This window comes from Coffea arabica, chromosome 7c (genome assembly GCF_036785885.1).
Source record: "Coffea arabica cultivar ET-39 chromosome 7c, Coffea Arabica ET-39 HiFi, whole genome shotgun sequence".
In the NCBI taxonomy this organism is placed as follows: Eukaryota; Viridiplantae; Streptophyta; class Magnoliopsida; order Gentianales; family Rubiaceae; genus Coffea; species Coffea arabica.
Window position 1 is genome coordinate 39,904,807 of NC_092322.1, and position 7,129 is coordinate 39,911,935.

The 7,129-nt window shown below is 36.7% G+C and overlaps 1 long non-coding RNA gene across 1 annotated transcript; it reads right to left on the reverse strand.

Annotated features, from left to right (window-relative positions):
- Positions 1-2,545: 2,545 nt before the first annotated feature.
- LOC140010276 (uncharacterized) lies at positions 2,546-4,999 on the reverse strand. The gene is made up of 3 exons (XR_011817580.1): positions 4,836-4,999; positions 3,382-3,470; positions 2,546-2,789 (listed from the first exon to the last, which is right to left on the reverse strand). It is a non-coding gene; the product is annotated as an uncharacterized lncRNA (long non-coding RNA).
- Between the last annotated feature and the right edge of the window lie 2,130 nt (positions 5,000-7,129).

Below are 7,129 nucleotides of genomic sequence, written 5' to 3' on the forward strand. Positions count from 1 at the left end.
TGTATTTTTCTTAAGTAGGCAATTATTATTGCACAGGCTCGACACCTGTCAATTTTTGGCGCCATTGCCGGGGACTGGTGTCTGATTAATTTGTTTCTTTTTTAGTTCATCTTGTTTTCATTTTTTTATTTTTCTCTTATTTTTTATATAGTTTATGGCTGCTAACACTCCGTATTTTGGTGATAGACTGGATTTTATTTCTAGAAGGGGTTATGAGACTCGTGTTTTTTCTAATGATCAATGGGCTATTGCAAATTGTAGAACTTATTTTGTCTCAGATCATTCAATCGACATGTGCCATACATTTCAAGATGGTCTAAGTGCTCCAATCGATAATTTTGAAGATTTTTCACCACAATATCAAACGTGGTATGACCCTTATTCAAACAGGTATGAGCAAGGATGGTGGGATGATTCGACTTTTAATTATGAACAAAGGCGAATAGATTTTCAACAGATAGAGTCTCAAGAACCGTCATCCATGTCAGGTATGTCTCTTGAAGAAATAGTTGAATTAATAGCTACTAACACATATCAAATTCAACCGGAGACATATCAACTTCAACAAGAGACATATCAATTTCAACAGGAGGTACATCAATTTCAACAGGAGACACAAGGGATGATTAAAGAGATGGAAGAATGAAGGCGTGAATGGGCATCTACAATGAGCAAATTGATTTCTCCAATTTATGAAGAATTGCCCTCACAGACCATCAACGATCCTAAAGAAGATGAGAGTACAATTATCCTGACAAATGATATGGAACTGCAAGAGTTTCAAGAAAAGAATCTAAAAATACAGTTGAAAAGGAAATTGAATTACAAGAAATGGAACCCCAATATCAAATAGTTCAAGTAAATGAATCCAGTGAACAATCTCCAAATGCGGTGACATCTCCTCCATTCCTTGATCAATATTCTCCTGACTCTTATTCTTCAATTCCTGTTAGTGAAATTGATTTTATTATACTAGAAGACTTTGAATTTCATAACAAGAATAAGTTAAGAGTTGCGATGGCAAAATATCTCGAACCAGTAAGTGTTCGTGATGGAGGAATGAGTGAAGAATTAAAATCCTTGTTGATTTGTTTGGCGCCATCTACTAGTCCATGGAAGACCGTAGCTCGTGTGTTCAAGAATTACTCTATTTACAAGGACTATTAGGATTACATAGAAGATGAAGCACTGAAACGAGTTACACGATTTTATCCTCCGTGAATAAATATGGCAATGTCTAGCCAAAGACATTAAAGAAAGACGCTACTTGGGAGGCAACCCAAGGCCTTTATTTTAGTTTTCTTATATTTTTGGAGTTTTTGTTAAGTGTTAGTTGCATTTAGTGATTTGTTGCTTTTGTGGCAGGAAGTACCTAGCAGTTAGGCGTGCCCACGTCATATGGTCACGCTTAAGGAAAGCAATTTTCGTCTACGGTCATAAGACTCTAGAGTAGTTAGGCATGACCACTTGGAACTCAATTTTCGAAAATTGGTCAGAAAACTTTCTAGTAGTTAGGCGTGCCCACGCCAGGTGGTCATGTTTAAAGATCTTAATTTCGGATGGTTGGTCAGAAGACTCGAAGGCAGTTAGGCGTGCTCACTCCTAACACAGGGGTTCCTTTATTCCAAAAGAAAAAAATCCATGATTTTTTCTTCTTTCTTTCTTTCCCTTTTTCCCCCCTTTTCCACTGCTGCCTTCACGTGCTTGGCTGTCCGTCACCACTGCACCGTGCACCTCCCCAGCCCGCTACAGCCACCATCTTCGTTCAGTCGCCGCCGCCAGCCAACTCACTACCGGCTTCAGTCGCCGCCGCCAGCCAACTCACTACTGGTGCCAATCCCTCATTATCTGTTCTCATCTCTGCTCAAACAAAGGATAAAAGGAAGAACCGACCATTCCCACCTATGCCATAACTGCTTGAGACCCTCCATTGCGTGCTCAGGGAAGTTTTGTTGTCCCTTTTTGCTTTGAATTTTATTCTTTATTGCTTAAATTGGGGACAATATAAGATTTAGGTGTGAGGGGAGTAGTATATTGATAATATATTGAAAAAGTGCAAGTGTAAGTGTAGGCATTTTTGTTGGATTTTTTTTTTTTAACTTTGTCGAATTTTATCCAATTTTTGCCTATCTTTGAACATATTTGTGATTATTCCTGATAAATGATGGTTAGATGTCTCAAATCTTTTTATTGCTAAGATTTTACTCTCGAAGGTGGTAAGTATGACATGGTTAACTTTAAGGGTATCTCTTTGGTGAATATTTGAAATTTTTGACTTTTATACTTTTTAGTTAACTTTTCTAAGTATTGTAAATATTTATCTAGCATTTTTTTTGTGCAAATTGGTTCAACTATTAATCTTAGTTCTCCATGTTTAAGAAATGAAGTGGATTTGTGTGATTGTTAATTTTAATTTGGTGCTTATTTATGAATAGTATTTGATTATACTCTGTGACAGCCCCACCTCCCCCTAAAGCGTACCAAAGGGTTCGGCGGACCGCCTGCCCAGCTCTCACCCGAACTCAGAGGCAAAAGCAAATAAAAGTTATTCACACGGCAAAAGAGTACTATTCATATTATATACATCGGCAAAAGAGTTCTATTTACATCCCCAAAATCAACTACTCAGACCATTACATCCTTATTATTATAACCAAAACCAAAAAGTGGACCCTAAGAAGGGTCCTTACACGGATCACTATAATAGGGAAAAATATTTTAACTATTCGGAGATTACAAACAAAGTCTAACTATACTAGTGATGGTGCCAAAATTTCCCCGCGTCGGCCCTGTTAAGGAAAACAAAAGGGAATAGGGTAAGCTAGAAGCTTAGTGACTAACCAGGGGTAAAAATGTAATTTTTACATGTCAACATTTACACAGTGAGAGCAAAGCAAAAGCAGAAAAGTAACATCACATGGTAAGGATACAGGTGGCTCCCAAGCCAACTCATTTGTCAAGCTTGATCACTGGTTGACCCTTGAGATCCTGAGCCACACAGCTCGCTTCTCTTAAAGGATCCCAGATAAAGAGACCATGAGCCTCAGCTCAAGTCACGAGCAATACATGCTCAAAATATTTTTCAAGCAATAAATGCTCTAAAATCGTAGTTCAAGCAATAAATGCTCTGGTTCAAGCAATAAATGCTCTAGTTCAAGCAATAAATGCTCTCAAATTGCGTCACAAGCAATAAATGCTCCGCAAATGTTTCACAAGCAATAAATGCTCCATAACAAATCACAAAAAATCATATTTCACAGGTATCAAGAGCAACTAATGGGTCTTAGATCGAGTGCGATAAAATACACTCTCGCCTAAGTACCCATTTTTCATAGTAAACTCATATTAGTATTGAGTTACACAGAAACCCTGATTACTCACCTAAAGAGCAAGTATAACAAGAGAAAGTACGGAAATGAATTCAAGTCGCTAGCTAGTGGGCCCACCAGCTCCGTCTAGCCCGTCACCGCCTGTAGCAGAAGGTTGAGCCATATTATCACACAAACAACTACTAAAGTGCACAAATTAAGCAAAACGGCAAAATTGGCACATGCATGTGCGGAAACGGCAAACGAAAACATAAACGGCCGGCAACGGAAACGGTAGATTTGGCATCTAGAACCGTTTTAAACAAATTTCAGGGTACAGTTATCGGATTGAAATGCATTAGGTACTGCTGCGAAGCTAAGAAGAAGGGCTATAATTTTCATGAAGACACCTTAATCTAGATCTGAATGGAAGCAGGTCGAAATTATGGAAAACCGTACCAGAAATTTGCATTTTAGGGTGACGGACAGGGTTTGTTTACTGGACCATCACTCACAGCTCACAAATCCAAATCAAGAAATTCCAAAGGCGTTGGAAAGCTAAGACATAAGGCTATAACTTTTGTATTTTGACCCAAAACTGAATCAGTACGAAGCATAGGGAAAAAGGGGTTCAAAGTTCCTGTCAGAACTGTCCAAATTCAAAGGCAGTTCTGACAACCGATCTTATTCTGGTCATAACTGAAGCTACGGAACTCAGATTTGGATGTACTTTATACCGTTTCGAAGCTAAGACCAAGATCTACATTTATTGTGAAGGGGTAAACACCCAATTCGCACATTATCAAAACGGACAGAGCATGGTCAGAAGCAAAATTAAAAAGCGTAACACAATCCAGTGTACAAAATAGGTGCAAGTGTTTTTGGCTATAACTCGGGTTACACTGATCCGTTTGACCTGAAATTTTGCAGGCACATCAAGAACTTAAGAAGGTACAACTTTCATGAAGACCACTCAGTCCAGTTCTCATCCTAACTAGGTCAAATTTACCAAAACAACTCCATATTTTCCAGTTCGAAATTCACTGCAGAAATCAACTAGCAGTCCTGCTTTATTCACTCATATCTCAGCACACACAACTCCAATTTAGGTAATTCCAAAGCCATTTGAAAGCTAGGATACAAGGCTATAAGTCTTAAGAAGACATCAACAACCAAAGCAGTAGTATTACTGGTCAAAACAACCAATTACAGAAGCTGATTAGCATGTTCGGATAGAAACAGGGCAGCAGGGGTATTTCGGTTTTTCATAGGCTACGTTGCTCCGATTGAGCTGAAATTTTGTAGGCACCTATAAATCATCATTCTTTACAACTTTCATGTTTTGTACTAAGCTTAATTCGGCCTCTAACATGGAGCACTAAAACCGGACAGAATAGGGCTACAATTTTCCAGAAATCTGGAATTCATCCATTCAAGTGCTAATCTTCCACAAAACAACATCTAAAACCACTAAAAACCACTAATAAGCAATTAATTGAAGTAAAGAGGATGTTCTTGGCAAAATACCTTACAACTACAAGAAAGGTGGTAGCTTGGAGCTTGTCCCTTCAAAATCACTCCACCCAATCCTTTAATCTACCTTAGTAACCAACTTTTATGGAGTGACTTGCAATTCTATCGGTTAAAACTCAAGATTGAAATAAGAAATTGGAGTGAAAGATGAAGGTTTTTCTCTCTCTCTTTAGTTTTTGATTTGGTTTATGTCTTGTGTTCTCTTGGATGTTCTAGAATTAATACTTAGTCAAGACCATTAGTAGATATTTTCCACCAACCAATCACATAAAAGATGATTATTCACTTCCTAGTCCTTGCAACTTCCTTTTTGTTTTCTCACACTCTTGCCCACAAATGTTTGGAACTCTTGCACTTAACTCCATAGGATACAACTTATTCTAATCCAACATACTTTATCACACTTAATCATTTCACTAATCACCTTATTATCTTAACCTCCCATACTTAATCATACTTTCTCCATAATAAAAACAATAAAACAATCATTATAACATTGGCGAAATTAGGGTTTTAATAAAATTCCAAATTAAGGTTTTTCGATTCTAAAAGCAAAATCACATGTAAAGAATTACCATCATCCTTAAAATCAAATTTTATAGCAAAATTTAGCACTAATAATCCTTATTCAAAATTAAGGACGAATCGGGATCTCACATACTCCACTAGTATCGTTACCTAGTAACCGGAGGTCTTCACCAAAAATGTCGATTTTCGCGTCAAAAAGCAACGATAGCTATGAGTGTGTGGTCCTTTAGCGATAAAAGTTGAGTAATCGGGTTCCTTCATTTGGCCAATGTCGGAGTTCGCGTCAAAACGCTTAAATGGCTAAAGACTAAGTATTCCCCCTGAAAAAAGAAAAATCAATCAAGTGGGGATATTCTAAAAAAAAAAGTGCTAATAGTGAAAAATGTGAATGAATTGTTAGCTCGCTGATCCATGAATTTTAATGTTGAGATTTTGCTTAATAGTCGAACCATTTGTTAATGGATGCTGGTTGAATATTTTATGTTCTTAGATTAGTTAGTCATAAATAAAAAGAGTCCTTAATCTTGAAAGCTAACTGGAGGGATATTTCTTGAAAATTGCCACTAATACTTGACATATATTTTAATTACATCTTGGCAATAGAAGATTTGAGTAATACCATTGTTTGAATTTGATTACTTGATTTGTGTTCTCATGCTTGAGGACAAGTATGGTTTAGGTGTGAGGAAAATTGATAGGTCATAATTTGTTGCTAAATTTATAATTATTTTCCCCTTTGATTCTAGCCAAATATTATTTTAATTGATTGATTCTACTTATATTTGGTTAATGGTGCTAATTGTAGGAAAAGGAGCAAAACGTGATTAAAAGTGATAATTTTTCAGTTAATTTGATGGTGGTACATTCGTGACCTACATTCAAGGCTAGAAAGACGAGATTAATATTGGGTAGTCTCCCAATTCAAGTCAACTTCCTAATTTGTTAGTTGCCAAGACTCTCCTTATTTTGGGGATCATTTTCAAGGAAAAGGAAAGTTGAAGGAAATTGATTTGTAATAGAAATCTTTTTAGGAGTTGGATTGGTATTAGGAAACCAATCAATGAGGTAATTGAGCAAAGATTCGTGAGACATCAATTCATTATCTCTTTTGCTAGAAAAAAAAATGGATAGTTACTATTGTTCTTATTCCTCTTTTCTTGTTGGCCGATGGGAGGAAGAAGAATTTGGCTGGTACTGAGGTCTTTTACTTTTTCTTTTTTAGCCGATCTTTAGGAGGAAAAACAGGGAAAAAAGCTTGGAACAATTATTTGCATGGCTTGTTCTCCATTAATGGAGAACTAATTTTATACTTCTAATCAAAGGGACAACTGAAGATTTGGTTCAACAATTACTGTGAGATCTAAATTATTTTAACTGCTTCCTCCATTTATTGGTATTCGTATGTTTTCTACTTTTAATTGTTGTTATAGTTATCGTGTATGATTGAATAGATGCGCGACATTTAATTATTCACGTAGGCTATTTTGCTAATTGGGGGTAGTTGAATCCTTAACTGTTCGATTACTTCTGTCCCGGTAGCAACTGGCGTAATTGGCTTTATGTCAGGAAAACATACGATTTAACTTAAACAAACCTTCGTTGCGTGTTTGTTAGTTAGGATTGGATTTTTCTAAATCTTAATGCAAACCAGAAATTAAATTCTACGGTCGTACCTAGGGTTGTTTCCGGGTTAGAGAAATAGTTAACGGTCGTACCTTAACTATCGAGAAATTAAGGAAAGGCTGGTTGTTTATCGCGTG